The sequence below is a fragment of the Mustela nigripes genome, chromosome 3 (assembly GCF_022355385.1).
Source record: "Mustela nigripes isolate SB6536 chromosome 3, MUSNIG.SB6536, whole genome shotgun sequence".
In the NCBI taxonomy this organism is placed as follows: Eukaryota; Metazoa; Chordata; class Mammalia; order Carnivora; family Mustelidae; genus Mustela; species Mustela nigripes.
The window spans coordinates 74,333,331-74,354,799 of NC_081559.1; the positions used below are offsets into that span (position 1 = coordinate 74,333,331).

At 42.8% G+C, this 21,469-nt stretch overlaps 1 protein-coding gene across 5 annotated transcripts in view; it reads right to left on the reverse strand.

Annotated features, from left to right (window-relative positions):
• Nucleotides 1-20,399, reverse strand: part of ZNF385B (zinc finger protein 385B) — a 400,466-nt gene extending 380,067 nt beyond the window's left edge. For 2 of the 5 annotated variants that reach the window (XM_059394260.1, XM_059394259.1), the window contains exon 1: nucleotides 19,584-20,396. The gene's annotated coding sequence lies outside the window, so the exon portion shown is untranslated. Of the gene's footprint in view, nucleotides 1-19,583 lie in introns of all 5 variants that reach the window. The other 3 variants (XM_059394258.1, XM_059394257.1, XM_059394261.1) reach the window with 3 other exon arrangements.
• Nucleotides 20,400-21,469: the final 1,070 nt, after the last annotated feature.

The window sequence follows — 21,469 nt, forward strand, 5'->3', positions numbered from 1 at the left end:
GGAAAACTGCATCCACAGAATCGGTCGTGGGGGACGATTTGGCCCTAAGGGTGTGGCTATTAACATGGTGACAGAAGTAGACAAGAGGACTCTCCGAGACCTCGAGACCTTCTACAACATCTCCATTGAGGAGATGCCCCTCAATGTCGCTGACCTCATCTGAGGGGCTGTCCTGCTATTAGGCCCCCCAGGGTTCAGTCTGAGGGGCTGAAGAGCAGCAGGAGGGGGGAGGGAAGGGAACCAAGGGATGGACATCTTGTCATTTTTTTTCTTTTTTTTTTTCTTTGAATAAATGCCACTTTTTGAGGCAAAAGAAGGAACCGTGAAAAAAAAAAAAAAAAAAAAACTCGAACCTCTAACCTCTGCCTAACCTCTGTCTCTATCCCTCCGTGTATCCTCATACCACCACTGTGATTACCTCTTATATCTCAGATCTGATCAGGTAACAGGCATGTGATCAGTTGTGGTCACACAGAGATGCCCCAGGAGTTCAAGGCTCTATGGTGGAGAGTATGGCATCAAAGTTCATTGAGTTTCTATGTAAAGTTTTATTTGAAAAAGTGATCTGTGTTCCTAAAAAACATTTGAAAATCATTGGCCCACAGAGATTCCACCAGATGGCAGTCAAACCCACCCATGAGCAGACTTGCCCATCCTTCCAGCTGTTCATAAACACAACCCCAGGATCCAGATGAAGAAAATCACTGGTAGAGAGCACGTGCTCTATTAACTTCATGGTTTTGCACATGCCAGTTCACCTGCTTGGCATACCTTTCTCTATCCCCTATAGATGTGCTATCAATGAAGGGATCTTTTGCTGAGAAATATGCTGATTTGCATCTTTAAAAGAAAAACTCCCGGACTGGAGGCCTCTCCTCTGGTGCTGGGGGTCCTGCTTCACATGCTGTAGGATTTTTGGCCAAGGCTGGGGATCCCTATGATAAAATACATTGTTTCCCCAAACATATCACACTCCCTCACAATATCCGGCTCAACCCTGGGGTGCCCTGGAGATGCAGACCACCTTTGGATCCTCTGACTCTAAGAAATCAACCTCTTTCTTTTCTAGTTCCCTGCTTACCGTTCTCCCCTGAGGCCAGGAGAGCACATAGGCCTGGCTCCCTGCTTGGAAAGGGAAAAGAAGTACTCACCTAGAGCGAAACAAACGGTCTCACGGGGAATCACAATTCTACCTGCATGGGTAACTCAGGAGAATCACCACTTCCTTCTTCGTATTTTCATGAATAAGTTTAGTTTTGTGGTAAGAATATACCACTAAAAAAAAGTCTGATCGGGACCCGCATTTATGTGGAAGAGCCATTACGCAAGTTAAGCTGCAGTACAGGTATACGACACGCAGCAGCAGCCTGCTTTCCCAGATCCTCAACGCCGTTTATGCTGGGATCAAAATGCTGCTCTTTCCCCAAGAGGGTCACCATTCATTGTCTCCACTCATGCGTCCATGTCCATACCCTTTCAGTTCGATGCCACAACACATCAGATCACCTTCTCCTCTGTCCCATTTGGCAGCCAGTCTCAGGACTGCTGCTGGTTTTCCATCTGTCAAACTCAATCTATCTTCAAAAGAGAGGCAGGGCCTGGAGAGCTGGCTGAGCAAAGAACAACGAAGGCAGACTGATTTCGCCCTGAATTTGGTCTCCTTGGAGGGGAGGAGGAGTCCTAATAATATGGAAAATTCCCTAACAGGGTCTTGCTTCCTGGCTCTGTGAGAGTCTGGCTAGAATGGAGTTTCCAGCCTGGACGAGAACAGCCCCATACGGTGAACAGCTTTTGCAGCTGTTCCTTGCCCAGCCATGAAGATTCCTCTTGACCTGCAGCAAGAGGGTCAAGTGAGGTAGCAGCCATTTTGAACGGTTCTGTACAGTGTGCCCGCACTCCTTGTGGCAACAACAGAACATTGATCCAGGGAAGACAGCCGACCCAAGCGAGCCAGTTAGACGGAATGAACATGCCTTCATAACTGCCATAAGGGTGGAACCCATCGAGATGGGCTCTTTCACTTGCTAGTTATAAAACCAAGGGTAAGGCTTTTAAGCTCTTTTAACTGATTTGCCTGTGGAAAGAATAGTCTGAACTACATGATGTTTAAATTTTCTTTTCTACTCTTGCATTATGGTTTTTGTGATAAAGGTGAGTTCTAGAGTCAGCGAGGCCTCGGTTCAAGTTTTGTCTGGTACTAGTCTAATGACCTAGAAAAGTGCCTTAATTTCTTAAGCATCAGTTCTGTCATGTGTAAAACAGGAATGACAATAATGCTTATTGTGTTATTAAATGATATAATACATGTTAAGTGCTTAAAACACTATCACACACAGTGAGGCAGCCTATGGTCTCTGGTTGCTATTGTTATTGTTATTATTTCTATACGGAACATTATTTGAAATTAAAGAAAAGGAAGGAAAGGAAAGAAGGAAGCCAAGGTGAAAACATCATTTTTTTTTTTTAGTCAAAGGAATGCTTTAAGAAGATCAATCCATTTGGCTTATCATTAGTTCAAAGACGTGGGGGAAGGATAGACAAAAAAATCAGTATGACCCTCTAGGTGCATAAAAATGCACAGGATGTTTAATTGTGACCTTAAGAAAAAAGAGAAGGTAACACTATTGATCCCAAGCTCTATTACTCTCAGAATCTCAATAAAAATCTAATAACGAAGGGCATTCCAAATACAAGTAGCACTGGGTACAATCATAACTCTCCAATGAATGATCAACTATTCAACTTAGAGAACCATGTTAAGACTTAATTTGTCCTTTGCTTTTCTTTGTGGTCTTGTCTTGTTGACATTTACCATGTTTGTATATGAAGGCCGAATATGAAAAGCGTAATGCTCGCTACTACAACATCACACAAAGTGGATTATCTCAGGTCAAATGATTTTCTCAATCCAGAGACTACTTGAACAACCCTAAAGGCAGTAATGGTTTGAGACTCTCAGAAGAATATTGTGGCACCTGGGTGGCTCAGCGCGTTAAGGCTCTGCCTTTGGCTCGGGTCATGATCTCATGGTCCTGGGGTCTGGCCCAGGGTTCGGACTCTCTGCTCAGCAGGGGGCCTGCTTCCACCTCTCTCTCTGCCTGCCTCTGCCTACTTGTGGTTTCTGTCTGTCAAATGAATAAATAAAATATTAAAGAAGAAGAAGAAGAAGAAGAAAAACCTAGGCTATTTTAAAATATTTTTCTCTGTATAGATGGTATGCTCTGGTAGCAATTGAGGACATAAATTGACTTGAATACGTAGCCTCATCCCAGTTCAATTCTTTGGTGAGTGAATGATCTGACTGGATATGATGCAATGAATGGAAGAAGGTGACAGAATATAAGACGGGTAAGAATGAAAATAAATAAGTAAACCAGGGCCTGCAAATGTGCCACCCTCAAGAGATGCAAAAGCTCAGGAATCAATGGACTGTGGTCAGTGAAGGTAGTTGACCCAGGGTACTTCAGCCACAACAAAAATGTCATTCTGCCTATACAGGTAAAAGCAAGTATCACTGAAATTGATGGGGCCAGGGATCAAAGATAAACTCATCATACAAAGGGCATGTCACAGCTGCCTCTCATATAGAAGAGCTATATGGATCACATGCATATTTTCAAATCATATTTATGAAGACTTGCAGCTCTGGTTCTATTTTCTGGGCTTGTGAGTGCAAAGCCACACATGCACAAATGACCCTCTCAGATGGTCACACTAGGAAACTGGCAAGAGTTTCCCTATTTAGGGGATCCCAGGGACCTCCTAAGGAATGCAAGAAGTCAGTCATTTTGTGATCCCTGTTTACAACTTGACATCAGGTGCCCTAGAATTCAAAGTATATTTACAGTGCTCTTGGACATCTTCAAACAAAATGCGTCCCTACTATCTGTCCCATTCTATCTCAGCACTGTTGACAGCTGTCGTGTCCTGTGGCTGCCAGGACTTTTTCAAAGCCAACTTGTTCCTCTGCAAGATGATGAAAGACAAAGGGAACATTTCAAAGATTCTCTTCTCAGCCAATATTCTCTCCTGTGATATACTTGCACACGGTAGTGACTTTTAGTTGTAGAAATTCACCTGAGATGAGTTAATGACTTGCTGACTATCCAAAATAGTAGTTTGCGCATGGTTATGTCCCAAATTTTGTGTTATTCAGTTACTTTTATGTTTACATTTTAAGACTGTTCTTGTAAAATATCTAGCATGCCATTCTGTCCGCCTGTGCTTGCTCTCTCTCCCCCTCTCTCTCTGACAAATAAATAAATAAAATCTTTAAAAAAATATATATCTAGCATATCTATTTTCAAAATTTGGAACCTAAGAGGCTCCAACAGCCTTAGGATTCTAAAGTCATCTCAGAAACAGAAAAGTTCAGATTTAATCTAAATCATCCTAATGACTCGGATGTCTAATCAGAGATGCTGCCCACTTGTCCTGTTACATTTGCATATTTTTAAGTGGGAATTTGCTGCTGTATGGTGATATTAGGAAGGAGTTTGCTGAGGAGCTAAATTATAAAGCCTTTAAAAGAGATGAGCACTCTATAGCCTGCTTACCTGTTTGTGGTGTTCTATATAACCCTTCAAAAGGCTTGGGAAGAAAACTCAATCTGTTTTACTTCACATATAAAATCAAGGAAGTTGCCCCAAGACCGCTTTGGCATGTTTTTCCCTTTATACAGTGGCCTCTCCGTGAACCTAGAGGGCTGGACCCTGTGTCAGAAGCATGAAGCAGAGAGGAACCTTCAGGAGAAGCAGAAGGTGCCACTCCATTACTGTCGTCAGACTTTGATGTGCAAGAGACACACAGAAAGGTTTCAGATGGAGATTTGGATGCAGTAGGCCCTACGTGGAGACTAAGATTCTGTATTTTTTATCAAGCTTCCAAGTAACGCCCACACTGCCTGTCCCTGGGCCAACCCTGGGCAGCTGGGACTCCACTCTCCCTGGCCAGAACCTAGTCCTGCTCTGCCACTACTGAGCTGTACCACCTTGGGCACATCAGGTAGCTTCTCAGTGCTTCTGTTTCCTTTTCTTGAAACCAGACAAAACTCAGAGGCCCTTCGCGACTTCAGGGAGTAGAAGAGAATGTGGATGAATAACTTTAGGTGCAAGCATTAGGAAAAAAGTTTAAGGGGCTACTCAATTAATGACTTTCAAATCACAGAAGGACATAAAGATAACTGCTCCTGAAACCAGCCAACCGGATGCCATTACTTCTGCTTCAAACTGCTGTTCTAGTGGCTGCTCTTGCACCAGGCTCCCATTGACTACCTGGCCTTCAGCACAAAGTTATTTCTGAGTGGACCCTGCACTAACCTTGCACAGCAGCGGTCCTCTGGAAAATTCTTCTTCCCAAGTCCTGAGCTCCATTAAAACAGTCTCAAGACACTAAGTTATTAAATTGAATCATTGGGAGGAACAGAAGCTAACTTTCCATGCCTATATAATTTATAGTTTATATAGTTGGGTCTACTAAAGTTTACCAATTACTACCTGCTTGTTTTACGTGTGGGTAAAGTTAGACCTGGTCAAAATAAACTCTTTGCCCATTACCACAAGAATCAGTAAGGGTGGAAACAGGCCTGGAAGCACTGTGTTTAATTCCCTTTTGAGTCTGACTGCTTCTGCTCCACATTGAGAGACATTCTCCTCACCTCTTCCTTCTCCCCAAGTTCCTTGAAAGTTACCTGCAGCCATTCTCTGTTTTTTGGCAGCAGATGGTGGTGGTGCCATTGGACCAGAGCAATACTGAGCCACAGGAAGAGAAGACAATTGCAGGAGCAAGAAAGAAGCATTCCTCATAAATGAAGCAGAAGGGACTGGAACCAGTAGCAGATCGTTCCCCCATCTGTCCTCTCAGAGGAGACTCAGGAAAGAATCACCAAAATACTTCCTGGGTTTCCAGGACTATGCTCAGAGATGCTGTCATTTATTTTAATCCGCTTTCAAGAGAAGATCTTTTTGAAGTCTACCACCACAAACTGGCCACCCTAGAACTAGGGTAACTGCTTGCCATATGATTAGGAACAGCTTGGATGCAAGGTCCATGATGGCACACAAGCTCTAGAAAGAAGCCCATAAGCAAGAGGCAAGATCTGGACCTCGAAGGAGAAGCTACTCATGAAAGGAGCCAGCCTGGACGCAGACTGATTAGCTGCAAGAAAGTAGTCATGGGTCCCAAGCATGGAATGAATTATGGGGTTGTATGTAGAGAAATGGGCTCAGGGAAGATTTATTATGCTCCATTTCTACTCTGCTAGCAGGCTGCACAGGGTATCTGAGGTGCAGATTTACTCAGGATTGAAATTTTACATCCAGGGACCCTATCTCAAATAATCTAATTTGGTGAGATGAGAAAATCACATCTCATAAAACTATCATCCCTTTTCAAAAGCCCATATAAAAGTTTACAGGCTGTTGAGGTATCTAGCCATGGCGTGAGCTTCTATAATAGGCGATACGGAGACAACAGACTTAAAGAGGAAATTATTTTAATAAGCAGTGTTACTCCTCGGTATGTGCAGTTTGCTCTTTACAACCTGAACTTCATAAATTTTTATAAGGTGTCTATTTACTGACAGGCTCAGGAGCTGCTGTGTCATTGTTGCTCAGTCAACGCTTCTTCAAATAAAAGAATCTTGGCTGGATGTGATACATTATATGATATTAAGACAGACGACCCCACACCCACTTCCTGCGTCTCCTCAATAACATTCATGTCTTCCATGCAAATGTTAAAATAAATCTATTCCTCATCACTGTGAAGTGGGCTGCTCTTTTGGCCATTGTACATGCTACAGCAGAATGCCTCAGCAGGAAGGGACCTTGACTATCCTCTACTAATTCTCAATGGAAGAGAAAGGATGCACTGAACACAACAGAATCATGCCAAGAAAACTTCAGGAGTTGCATGTGGGTGTCTTTCAGAGGTTGGAGGAAAAAGGAAAAAAGAGACAGGGGACTATTTCCAAATAAACATTATCATTTTCTAAGGGCTCATTATGTTTCTGGAGCAAGATTAGCATTTCATATATGTTATCTCACCGAGGCCTTGCAGCTCTCGAGGTCTAGAATATTCTGGCCATTTTGCAGGAAAGGCATCTTTAGCCTTGAGAGGTTTATAGCTTTCCCAAAGCCATATAGCCTGAATTCAACCCAAGTGTGTCAGAGCACAGAGAACGTGTTTTATCCCAGTGTCACCTCCTAACATTGCTTCTCCTCATTGTTCTGGATTCTTGGTTACCCAGGAGAATACTAAGCAGAGAATACTCGGCAAAGGACCTCAGGAAACTTCAGAAGGGAGAAGAGATTAGGAATTACAGTATTTCAGAATGAGCCCCTGTAAATGGTCTGGATAAACCCTCACTTTACTGAGAAGAAACAATGAGGTGCTCACAGAACTAGTTAACAGCAGGAGCAGGATTTCCTCCTCATCCCACCAGTAATGCTGCCAAAGGCAACATATCCAGTTGGGCTCAGGAAGGGGTTGCCTAAAAGGTGGTTTTCCCTTCTCTAATTTTGGGGACTTTTTCACCTCACTCTCTTCACTAGCTTTCCCCTGAAACAGAATAAATGGAGTAGGTAATTAGGGTGTGATTAGGAATAGAAAGGCATGGTTGGGAGAAGAAAGAATATTCTACTGTATTTCCTTACCTTGAGGATAAAAGTCATCCAGGGTATTTCTTTCGGGAAAGAGGTATGATGGGAGGAAAAATCTAATACTCAGTTAACAAACATCAGCTTTTACTATTTGCCAGATACTGGGATAGACACTGACTAGATGAATCAGTCAAAGGGATCTGTTCTCAAAGAGCTTACAGTCTAGTGAGAAAAATCAGTACAATCAGTACAAACCTGATCACCACAATCTAATAGTGCAGGCACCAGAGAGGAAACAGAAGAAGTGATATGAAAGATTAGCCAGGAGCTTAGCTCAGGGAGGATGTGTATGCAGGACACCTTTTGTGACGTCATCAAAGATGCAGGAAAGCAACTGCAGAACTCTGGCTAAGACAAGACGTACTGGGATTTGGGTCTTTTGGCTGTTAAATGAGATGATATTCTGGACATGATAGGTGCTCAAGTGTAACTTGCTTATAAAGCCAGGGGGAAGATGAGGTAATTATTTTTTCATCTTTTAAGGAGTCTAGAAACACCTACCTTTTCACCTACGTATTTTCTTATATGTCCCCCTCCCATGCCTATGGTCACTCCTCAAATTATTTTACCAATAATGCCAAAACACGGGGATGCCTGGGTGGCTCAGTTGGTTAAGTGGCTGCTTTTCGCTCAGGTCATGATCCCGGAGTTCTGGGATCGAGTGCCACATCGGATTTCCCTGCTCAGCGGGGAGCCTGCTTCTCTCTCAGTCCGTCTCTCTCTCTGCTTGTGCTCTCCCTGTCTCTCTCTCTCTCTCTGACAAATAAATAAGCAATCTTAAAAAAAAAAACAAAAACAATAAATCCAAAAAGCAGATAGATTACAGTGGTCAGCCAAGTTGAGCTTCCACTCAATCTGAGAATTCCTTATATGTTGTTTCTGGTGGCTGATCCTCTCACGTGTCATATACTTTCCTCTGGAACAAGTGTGAAACTTCAAGGCCACTATTGAACAGTATGAATCATTAGAAAGTTCTCTCTCACACTGAATGGAAATCTGCCTCCCTCCAATCCCACCCACTGAATCTAATTGTGCCTGCTGGAACTTCAGAAAAATGAATCTGTGTCTTTGTCCACATGTCATCCCTTTGAGGGTTCGTAGGCAGCTTCCGTGTCAGTTCAAAGCCCTCTTATCTTGCACCAGATGGTGAAACATGTGTCTTGTCCTATTGCTAAAGGAGGTTAACAATGGCGGCATGGTGGTGGGGAGACTCACAAAAATTCTGCTTTGTGTCTTTCCTCATGCTAGGTTGCTTCAAGTGGCTTCAATCAGTGCTGAAATCATGTTCTTAGTGCTCATTGTCTTATGGTCATAACAAGGCTTCACGGAAACAAAAAAGTGGGCTAGTCCGAGAGGCCTTTGGGATAGCACAATCTCTTCAACTAAGCACAGGTCCAAGAGATGATGAAAAATCCATCCCATGGAGGGCCCTGCCATCAAGTATCATTATTAGCCCTATGGAACAGTTCAGATGTTGTCTTTTAAATGCTTTTCCTAATGTGAGAAAAATAAGCTTGTCATGTCACCAGTAATCATCTCTTGAAAAGATCCTTGAAGTTTGACACTACTATCTCCTCGACGCATAATTCCCTCTCACATCTAATTTGATTGGTGGTGGATTCCAGGTAGATGTAATACCTTTTTGCCAGTCACCCAACCTCACTAACCCCGCCTCCTTTGGTTACCAGGGAGCCTTCCTTATTGTGGAAGAAAGATGTTAACATCTAGGAGGACTGTGTCAGGACTGTGTCAGATGTAACAGGGTTCCATCAAAACACGAACTTGGAATGAGGAGATGTCAAACTATTGACTTTTAAGCCACCTTACTTTCAATCAATCTCTGAAGTTTTATAGATAAAGGGTTATTTAACAAGACAGAAAACTATTCCTCAGTTTTTAAAGCAATCAATGACAAAGTTCACAATATAATACTTAATAATTTTTAACGTCACTTTTGTTCATTATTTTATATAGGAACACTAAAACATTCTCTAATTTACATTTTTATATGGGTCTACTGAAGTACATGGCCTGGAGACAGAACTGTTACACATATACAGTAATTTTCTTGCTACAATTCTTGATAATTCAGAAACACGATTTCAAGAATTCAAATATTTCTAAAGATCGGGTTGCCTCTCCCCCATTCCAGCCAAGAGTACATTATACTGTTCCTTTTTCCAAAGCACTTTAAGAGGAAGACAACAGATCTGAGAACCTGTGAAATTCTCGACAAATTTAAACCCTGCTTATGTAAGCTATACACAGGGAGGCAAGAAAGCCTTCAAGGATTGGAAAAGGCTTAACGGGGTCTCTCTGCCAGGCCAGCAGCAGCCTGAACGTGTGCCATCACATTCGTATGTTTGGCACTATCGTTTGGGTCTCTATTTGGCAGCTGTGGAAAGGAGAAGACAGGAAGAGCCCAGAGAGAAAGGAGCCTGTGTTTCCCATTATAAAACCTCAAGGACAAGAGAAATGGCTGTTAGCAGTCTGCAGAAAAAGGAGAAGCCTGGAGGTGTGAGAAGGAAGAGACATTGCTGACATTCAGGAGTCATGGCGGTCCCTATCCTGGCCTTATGGTCGCTGCAGCCAGTGTGCTCACCACAAGCACTGGAGCCGTCTGAAGCCCTGACCCATGCAGGCAAAGGCTAGCTCCACAGAGCACCGGCTAGAGAACTTCAAGGCAATCATCATCCTCTGCAAAGCAAGGGAAAATCCAGGCTCTAAGACCTCACATCCCAACTCTTCTTTTTTTTTTTTTTTTTTTTTTTAGTTTAGTAGTATTAGGTTTGGGACCTGGAATTTGACTATCCCGAGTGAGCTCACAGGGATACGGAGGCAGTTGGCCAGTGGTCCCTACAGCTACGGAGAACCACAGTGTACTAAAACCCGTGGCTGAAGGCCCCAGGTAGTCAATGAGAGAACAGAGCCTTGTTCTCTAGAATTTGCACATGACAGGCTCATATGGGGGACTCAAAGCAGCTTAAGCAAGGAAAGTCCTGTGGTTAATGCATCACAGAAGAACTGAGCTTGGCCTGTTCAACTGGACTTTTACTAAAAGAACCACAATAACTGTGAAAGGCATCCCAAGCTGAGAACAAGTGCTCATCTAGAGAACTAGGCTGTTTGATCTGTGAATCAACTGGGACACTTACAAAATATTTCCGTAAAATATTTAGATTAGTGAGTCCTACCTCAAGACCTGGTGAGTCAGAAAACTTCAAGGGTGAATTACAGAGATCTGCATTTTTTGTAAGCCCTCCAGGGATTCCCTTACATGCTAAAGTCCAAGAATCACTGTACTACAGACATTTTTTAGGATCAGCCCAGGACCACAAGCATGAGACACAAGGAGAAGTTTATGCAAAAGAACAAGACTAAGATTTTCTAAGTCCTGATGATTTTATTGCTGTGGAAATGAGACTGACTTTTAAGAACCATACATTATATATTTATTAAAAAAAATAAAAAATGTTATTAAAAAAAGAAAAAAAAACCATACATGTATAATATATATATATATATATATATATATATATATATATGGACTTAAACTCCTTGGTAATCCTGCATATAGTTTATCAATTATGGTTTTTTTGTGGGTTTTGTGGGGTTTTTGTTTTGTTTGTTTTGCTAATTATTTTGTTGTCTAAATTCCAATTCGGAAAATCCAATGCAAGTGCTCAAATAAATGCATGTGAACCCAGGAGGATTCAACTACAATTCAAATGCCCAAGAGACTGTCCTTGAATGAGTCCACTCTGGTCACAGACCCTAATTCCATTTGCTGGCTCCTATACCTAGGTCACTCTGATTTAGGTCACTTCCAAACATTCCAGGTTCATACATGACTACCAAGTTCAGGAAGCATGTCATATGAAAGCTACGTCTTAAGCCACTTGATCTTTTCATAAACCCTATGGCCTGAGTTATATATTTTGTTATTAAAAATCCGTCTGTGCTTCACATGGTTAAATTGTCTGGAGCCCTTGTAGGGCTTAAAATTCCACACCTCTATTCTCTCTTTCATTTCATTGTTCTCCTATAGTAAACAATGAAAAACAGAGGAGAGATCATATATATTAGAAAAATACAAAGTAAGTTTCAGACTCAAGGTGCAAAACCTAAGAGTTGCACAAGTTCTCTTGGCAAACAAATCAATGTATCCTTGAGGTATCTGGTATTCATTATTTAACCATATAATGTACAATAATGGCTACCATTAGGAGTACTGGACTTTGGTAAGTCCTAAGAACTTTGCTAAGTATGTTATGTGTACTTGTTTTTTCTGACAACAATCCCATGAAAATTTCTCTCATTGTCTCTTACACTTGGGAAACTAAGGCACAGAGAAGTTGAGTAACTTGAACAAAGTTAGACAGTGAATAAGTGGAAGAGCTGAATTTTGCATCCACAAAGTCTGACTCTGGAGCCTGAACTCAACCATTAGGCTATACTTCTCTCCATCTCCAATAGTGTAACGTATGCTGGTAATGAGATATGTATCATGTGGGTAATGATTAAATACAACCATCAGCATTTCCAGGTATCGTGTAAAACCATGTTACAATGACCAATTTATTAAAATAAAAATTCATAAATATAAGATCAAAACGCCTGTTTTCATATATAAGTGTGGGTTTTTTTATATACAAACAATGGCATTTTGTGCTTTGTATTCTTACTTACAGCATTATATTTTAGATAAAATATAAAGTAATACCTCTCTCTCTAAGTCTGTGAGGTACAGTTTTCCCACCTCTAACATATCATCTTGAAGGACATCACAGGGTCTATATAAATGTTATGTGAAGTTTAATTTCACTGTTAGTACCACAAGAACTTTTCCTTCCTTATTTGTGATGTCTAATTTCTTTAGGGTCAAATCTTAAATAATCTAGATTCTCAGGTCTCATTTTCCAATTTGTCAATGAGGATTTTGCACAAAGAGCCCTTTTCACCTTAAACTATCCTTAACTCATTTCCTTAGCTTATATCCTTAACTCATACTTCACAAAAATAACAATCTATTAAGCCTGAGATTAATCAGAATCTGAATCCTGGTTTGCAACGAGTATAAGCTGATCAAGGATCCAGACCTCTAGACTCTGAAAACCTTATATAATGGACTAACCATCAGGCTGACTAACCATCAGACTGACCACTTTAATCAATACACACTAAAAGTCACAGCTCTCTGTAGAATTTGACACAATTTTAACAAGTATATTAAGCAAAGATTGCAAAAAGAATTAGCTAAACATCGCTCACAATGGACCTTTTCTTAGTTGTAGCTCAAAGGTTCTTTTTAAAATGTCATAGTAAGATTAAGAGTCACTTATGGTTTGTCTCCCTCCCAATCCCATCTTCTTTCATTTATTCTTCTCGTACGTTTATAAAAAATAAAAAATTAAAAAAAAAAATTTAAAATGTCATAGTATCTTTTTTTAAAGATTTTATTTATTTATTTGACACAGAGAGAGAAATCACAAGTAGGCAGAAAGGCAGGCAGAGAGAAAGGGGGAAGCAGGCTCCCCACTGAGCAAAGAGCCTGATGTAGGGCTCAATCCCAGGGCCCTGAGACCATGACCTGAGCTGAAGGCAGAGGCTTAACCCTCTGAGTCACGCAGGCGCCCCTAAAATGTCATAGTATCTTCTTAATTGTGCTATTTAAAAAGTACACACCACAATATGAAAAATAAACTTTGGAAAAGTTTTATCAGTTTAATTAAAAATACTTTTCCTGATCAAAAAGTAAATAATACAGAAATGAAACATTTCATTCTAAGAGAAAAAAGTGAGACGCTGTCTCCAGGAGTCTTTCTTTTATGCACGAAGGCCATCAATAATGACAACCCCTGATGTTTGCTGTGAGGTACCTAGGCCAGGCCCACTGGAATTACTAAGCACCCTTTTACTTGTTTTCAGATGTATACAGGAAAAAAAAAAAAAAAAAAAGGTCTGTGGGTCCTCAGTTAATATGGGTTATATCCATTTACCCAATCTTTGCTTTGCTGATATGATGATAACATTATAGCATAACGGCTGTTCTGGAATCTCAGCCAAAAAAAGAGAAGAAAGGGTTGATTTAGATTTAGCCTGCACAGGACAGATTATCACTTTGTGTGCGCTTTTTAATTTTTAAATTCCATTTCCCATTATAAACTCAGAAATGTAAACGCCTAACCCATTTATATTTATTTCCAAAATAAAATGCTCTCTTAGACCCATGAATTTCAACCCTTTCTATTTGTTGGTGACAGAACTGTCTTTATTAAAGAGCAAAAGCATTTTTCATGACGTAGGTATGAAAGCCTGGCCATCTTTTGTGTATCAGTTTATATATGTTTTAATCTATCTCTGCTATTTATGAGATCATAGAGTTGATGTGGCACCAAATGGATCAAAAATACAAGGGTGGTTGGTTTTTATTAATATATATGCCCTCTTCCGTATTTTTTTCACTGACTTCTGAAAAATAAGCTCATAAATTTCTCCTCAAAGTGATTATACTATGCAGAATACCTAGAAACTGAACAGGGGGCAAGGAGACTGTTAGCTCTGAGGCAAAATGACCCTTAAGTAATTCAGTGGATTTAAATTGTTATGGTATCAGGATAAACAACCACTACTCTTTCTTCAACAACCACAATATGCATAGTATTCCACTGATGGCGCCTGTCTAACCTCACAATAACAAAGTCAACCCATTTCACAGACAAAGAAACTGAAGCTCTAAGACATGAAGTAACCCCCTGAAGCTCTCAAATTTGTTGAGTAGCAAAGCCAGGATTTGACTCAGCACAATACTGTGCTCTTAACCATCATTCCAAGCAGCCTTTACAGACCAGACACTGAAGTTCTCCACCCATGCTGGAAATCAGAATCACTTGGGGACATTTCAAAAATACTGATAAATTAAATCATTCCCTTGAAATGAGCTAACAACACCACTATTTTCTGTGAGCTCCTGAATTGATTTTAGTGTGAATCCAGGGTTGAGAACAACAGGATTTGCAAACCCCAAGGTATAGTTGTTGCTCTTTTTTTCTTAAGAAACATAAGTCCCTGAATGGTGCAAGAACAAAAGTTCAAATTGTTTATCTAAAACAGAAACATTAGATGAGGGCCCACACCAGCATCACCAGCACCACATGATCCTTCTTTCCTCCCCCAACCTGCTCCTTCTGCCCCACGAAAAGATCTCACGGGGTAAAGAAGATCTCCTGGTGCTAAAGGAGATGCCAGGAGTTGTATAATCCACAACCTCCATCCACAAGTGAAAAGACCAGAAAGAAACAGCTTTGCCCAATATCTCATGCTCACAGTAAAGGCAGAGTGAGAACTGGAGTCTCCTGCCCCGGATTTCAGTGCTCCTTTCACAGATAATTTTGGAAGCAATAGGAAAACAGTTGGGGCAGGGAGTCAGCCAAGGCATCTGAATTTTAAGAACCAAAGAGAGCACAGGAAAGAAAAAGAATCATAGCAGAGTGAGCAAGGAGAACCACCACAGTCTGGATATAATGGTAAAATGAGAAGTAATATACAACAAAGAAATAAAACTGGCCAGAGAAAAATACAAGAGGGAGAACTAGCCATTGCAACACTGGGTCAGCAAAATAAAGAAAACTTAAGGGCATCACCACATCTTCCATTTTGGTTTGGGAAGCATGTCAAGGCCTAAAATACTTCCAGGATACAAAGTAATATGGAAGCAAACACTAACTGGAGGAAAACCACCAGACAGAGAGCTGGGGCTGCCAGAAACTCCCCAAACTGTGAAGTAACATCTACTACCTTGCTCAAGTTCAAGGTTCTGCTATTTCAACATAAGCTGGAAACTCCTTAGCAAAGCAGTACCTCTGGCCCCATCCCAGACCTGCTAAACCAGACTCTGCACTTTAATAAGATCTCCTCATGATCAAGATACATATTCAAATTCGAGAAGCACTGGCTCTACTGTAAGAGACTGAATCCTGAAAACAAGTAGCTATCACAGGCCCAAGTGGGGACTAGAGAGCTATGTAGAATTCAGTCTAATTAAATTACTTGCTGATGTCCCACAACCTGCCAGGCCCTCAGCTGGGTATTTCAGGAAATGAAGGCCTGAGGTTAGGCATGGTTGGCAGGATGCCCTGAGGGGAGAATGCAAAAGGCACAGGAAAATGAGGGAGACAACTTGGCCTGTGCTCCAAGAAGATGCCTACCAAAGTGTTACAAGGTTTGGAGGAGGAAACACTGGAGTCCTGGAGTTCGGAGATGCCACAGCAATGGCACTGACTCTCTCGCAGGTAGAAATGGTTCTGCAGAAGTGGGAGGGCCGAGTCTAGGAAGAGGGAACAGCATAAGCAAAGATGCAGAACTCAGAAGCCTGCTGTGTGTTGAGGGAATACTGCCTTCTGCCAAAGCAGTGTTTTCAAACTGTTTCAAGGAGACTTGGGACTCTGTGATGATGCCTCAGAGACTACGAAGGGTAGGGATGTAGAGGTCAGTGGGGTTGCTAGGGCCCATAAGATTATATTTTAACAGTGGATCCCACCATTGAAAAATAAAATGTGCAGCATACCACTGAGCTAATACACAAGGCATACCTATAGCTGTTTCTGGCATGCAGCAGGCAATCAAATATTCATTGAATGAATGAATGAATGAATGAATGAAGTCAAAGTAAAAATGTGAAGCCATTTTTGGCCTGGACTGCAAAGGGTCTTAAGATGTCAGAGATGAGGTTTATATGTTATTTGGTGGGGCACTGGAGAAAAGTTTATTAGCCAGTGATTGAGCTCGGCTCTGCCTTAAGAAGTTTATTCTGCAAACCAAGTATAAGATGGATTGGAAGTGAGAAAGACTGGATCTGAGAGACTAGTCAGGAAGACATCAAGAGAGTCTCTAGAAACAGTTAAGAGTCTGAAGAAAGATAGTCCCTATAGGAATAAAAATGTGGAGAAGCGGGTATCATAAGTCATCAAGTCCATAGGGTTTATCTGTGAATTATAGGAAATTTATAGAAAATTAGAAAATTTATACACACATACATACACACACACACACACACACATATATATAAAATTATAGGAAATCAATGATATTGGGAAGGTCCTGGGTGATGGAGAGAAATACAGAAATTGACAGACCCACCCCCTTTCATGTAAGAAGAAAGATGTCAATTAGAGTTTAAACCTGTTTAAGGCACTTAAGAGGAATACAGAGGCATCTTGCAGATGATTCAAATTGTCAATATAAAATTTAGGAGGGACAGTAGGGATAGGAATACCACTTTGGGAAAATAATCCAGCACTAATAAAAGGACATCACTGAATAAAAAGTAACATGCAAAAAAGAGATCATCTATAAAGCAAAGAGGATCAAGAGAAAACTGCAGAAAAAAATAAAAAAGCAAAGGAAAGATGAAAAGGTGATATTGAGACACCCAGGGATAGACACAGGACGGGGGGGATGGCAAAATAGAGATGGTGAGATGGTGGTGGGGGGTTTACAATAAAACCATAGAGGGGAAAAGCAGTGGGAAACTGGAACATACATGCTCATTGTTCTTTAGATCTTGGAAGATATAGGATCTTAGAGGAACAGCAGAAAGCCAATTTTGCTCTTCTGTGAGCAAAGATTTTCATAAATGAAGCAATTACTCCTGTGAGAAGTAAACTATTTGTTCATATTTTTTCATATAAACTGCTGCTGTTAAAAATCGTGCAATGATATCTTCAAACTCAGCTGGAAGAAAAAAAATCTAAAGGGAGGCAGTTGAGGGATTTAAGATTCTTATCTCTTCTATGATGGGAGCTCCACACAGCATTACTCTACAGAGATATGGAGACATTTTACCTTTTGGAGGTGGGTGTTTGGGGGCTTTTTTTTTTTTTTTTCCCCTCCCTGAGCCAGGTCATTAAGCTGAGAAAAAAGAGAGCTGAGAACACCTGATAAGGCTTTATAAATCCTCATATAATAGTTAACACTTGGTAGGTAAAGTTATCCTCTAACTGCTGACAGGTCTCACTAATTGTCCATGTTTGGGTGACAAGTACTAATTGACAGTTCCTTCTCTGGTTTGATGGCAAAGGAGACACCTCCCTTGGTTTCCTTTCTGCCTCAGTTCAAGAAAGATAGATTAAGTTCACTGTTCTCTTTTTGCTCTGTGAATCCGTATGTTTGGTAAAATGCTCTAAAATACTGACATACTTTTCTTTAATATAGATGCTGCTTAGTCGTTAAACTTCTATAAAGACATCATGACTTACGTAATGTAAAATAATATAATGTAAATGAAATACATAGGAATTATGCTGCAAAACACTGATATCACTAGGATGATTCCAGGGAGAGCAGGAATTTTTCCTTTGTTAGAACTCACCTTCGCAAAAGCATTTTACTACAAATGCATCCAAGAGAGGTCAAGGAGATCTACAAGAATAGCTATTTGATTTGTGGTTTTCATTCCAAGCTTCCTCAAATCACTTTTGGAAATGAGTAGCAGTGTGAATTATAAATCCACAAATATTTGATTTATGGGGATAGAGAATCTGAACTACAACCAACACTTTTGAGTAAATAAACATTTTTTTTTTCTACCTTAAGAGCCTCAAGTAACAACAGAACTTCCAATACAGCATTTGCATTCTAAGGGCATTAATCTAGCACAGGGAAGGGACAACACATACTCAATGAACAGATGGCGTCAAAATAAGATGAAAGGACTATGAAAACCGGTGAAATAGGGCCCTGAAATATTTAAGGGAGCTCTTTCAAGCCAAAACCTTTCACTTTATCTGAGATGTAGCTTACTGACTTTATGAAAAGCCTTGTTTTTAATTTGATAAATGCATTTTCTACAGTTTCATGCATTGTTCTGAAGCTGCCAGTCTCCAAGCTTGAAGCTGGACCCTACATAACACGAATGTTTTACTTCTTCTATTTGAGCATCGTTTGCTACATCTTAACAAAGTTTGCATTCACCTTGGTGTGATGCTCCTGAGCAAAGCAAAACCGAAAATAAAGAAAATGAAGATGACGTTTCCTAATCCAAGAACTTCTGAGAGCATTCCAAAACTGTGTTTATTTTGTACTCATGGGGGCCGAGGGCTTGATGGCAATTTATTTTCCTTGAAAGACTACAACACTCCGTCATCCAGGTTCACCATAAAAATTGTTTGTCCTCCAGAGCCTGGGGAAACATTTGGGGAACATCGTCCTGCCAGCTCTCCCTTCTTCCCCCATGGGCCCCCGCAAATAACAGCGGCGAAGCAGATGGTCCTCCTCCTCCCCTTCTCCCTGTCCCTTCCGCAGTCCCACAGTGTCCTCCTGACGTGCACCGACACCTTCACCGGGCACCCCTGCACCCCACCCCAGGCTCCCAGCAAGTGCAAACTTTGGGGACCTTCTTTCTGCCTCTCCGCCCCCATTTCACCTTCTTTCAGCTGCAGAACTCTCAGAACCCCAAGTTTTGACTCCTATCTTCCTCCCACATCTCCCCAAACTACCCATCTCCCCGTAATGAAGAGAGAGACGCCCAGCCCCAAACTTCCCGCCCAGGTGGCGGAGGCACTGCGGCTAACCACAGAGGGGCATTCTCCTTGTCCTCTTCCCTTCTCCATTTTCCCCCTCGTCCTTGGTAATCAGAGCCCCGGAGCCCACACTGGGGATTCCTTCACTCCTTTGGCTTCCACGACCTACTCCTAACTCCAGGGGCTCACAGGAGCCTCACGCCCCAGCCCCGCAAGCGGCGGTTCGGCATCCTCCTCTACAAGTGGGACCGCCGGACAAAGTGCAAACTCCAGTGGGAGGAAGCTCCCCGCCATTCTCTCTGGCTGCGCGCCCCGGGGTCCGCTCGCCGGGAGGAGGCGGGCGGGCTGGGGCGGGAAGGGGGCGCGGGTCCCAGGGGCGCCGGGCTGGGCGCTCGGAGCTTACCTCGGCGCGCGGGCCGCTGGCGCGTGGGGCAGTGGCTCCTCCAGCCGGGAAGCTGTTGCTCGAGCTCCGGCGGCTGCGGCGATCCCGCCGGCGCTGCGCTGGGGCTCCGCGCAGACGCTCTCCCGCTATCTGCTGCAGCCGGGGCGGTGGCGGTGGCGGTGGCGACAGCGGCGCCGGCGACAGCTCGGCCCGGCGCGGCCCCGGAACTGTCCAACTCTGGCGGGCGCCGGGCTGAAGCTCCCGGCTGCGGCCCCAGCGCTGAGCGCCTGCGCGCCCTGCCTCGCCCAGGTGAGGGGCGTGTGCCTGGAGCCTGCGGGGCGCGCCCGGCCCGGGGCTGCACTCGGACCCGGCCGACCCGGCCCTCCCGTCCCGCTCACGACCCCGGCCGCGCCACAGCCGCGCGCCGAAGCTGGTGGCGGTTTACCAGGCAGGGACTTGCGAGGCACACACACTAGGGCGAATGAGGCGGGACCGTTCTGGGGCCCGTTGCCACTGCAGAGTCTCCCGCAGCATCGCCGCCTCTAAATCCCGCCTTTCCAGGCGTGCGCGCACTGCGAGGGAGAGGAGGCTCCGTCCGGACCCGGGCTCCGCGCGGTCCCCGGCCTCGGGGCTCCAGCCCCTGCAAGAATTCTTGGCAACCGCCGGGGTCCCAAAACCGAGATGCCAAGAGGCGCGGTGGGGCGGATCTGTCAAATATTAGTCAAGCCAGAGGGAAACTCTCTTCTTGGAGATCGTCAAACCAACTATTTGTGTTTCCTCTTCGACCAGCTCTCGGCTCGGAGACCACACTGAGCCGCCTGGGCATTTCTGGCGGAGCCCGGAAGGCCCGCAGCGCGGGAAGCATCGCAGCCACGACGCGGCTCGGAAAGGCTGGGGGGGGGGGGGGGGGCTTCTGCTCCTCGGGTTTTCTTTCCGTGTTTATTTAAGTTTTCAAAACTAAAACATGTCATTGGTTACCCCCGCTGTGGGGCATTTGCTGAAAGTAGTGTCAACGGCCAGGGTGCTGGGTTCTGAAAGGGAGAGCGCTTGAAAAAACAACATTTAAGAGGAAAGGAAAAATAATTGTAGAAGAGCAGTTTTCTGAAATTACCTCTTTGGCTGGAGAAGTTCAAAAGCAATAAATGACAAGAAAGCTGTGTTATACAGCAGAGACTTTTTTTTTTTTTTTACAGAATGATTTTAAAATATTATGCTTTGGTTTTCTTCTTAGATGATTGACACTAACGCCATCAATAATTAAGACTGCAGCTGTTAATGTCTTGGCATAATCGTCCAGAGTAAATATCGTAGGGTCCAGCCAAAGCCAGTACTGATCTCCAAAATGGGTTTGAGATTTGACAGGCACACGCACAACATCCTAGAGCTCTCTCAAGGAGCAGGTTGTGGTTTTTCCCACCTTGGAATTCAGGGATATTACTAGCACCAGCACACCTGAGCAATCAGCGTGAGAAGGAGCATCAATCTGACAGATAGTTTTTATATATTTAGGATTCTAAACACCTTCCTATACAACTAAGCATTCCCACTCATGACTAAGGACAGACACTTACTGGTCTGTTTATCCTTAAAACTGTTTCTTATTTGAAATTACTATATACAGGAAGCAAGCACCAAAATTGAGTTATTAGAACCCACATATCATGAGCTATGATAATTGCTGAAGTTATCTTCTACAAAATTATGGCTTTGAGGTCTCCTCCCATCAGTGAAAGTTATACTGAAAACAAGTCTTTCATGAGTCCCTGACAGTCCAGTAAGGTGGGGTTCTGGCAGCCTGGGACAGCCAGGAAATTCCAGAAGCAAACGCCTTCCTTGAGAAAAACACCCAGCTTCCAGTGCCCTGTACGTCAGAATTGGGAACAGTGTGGTTGCTACTGAGCTCAGAT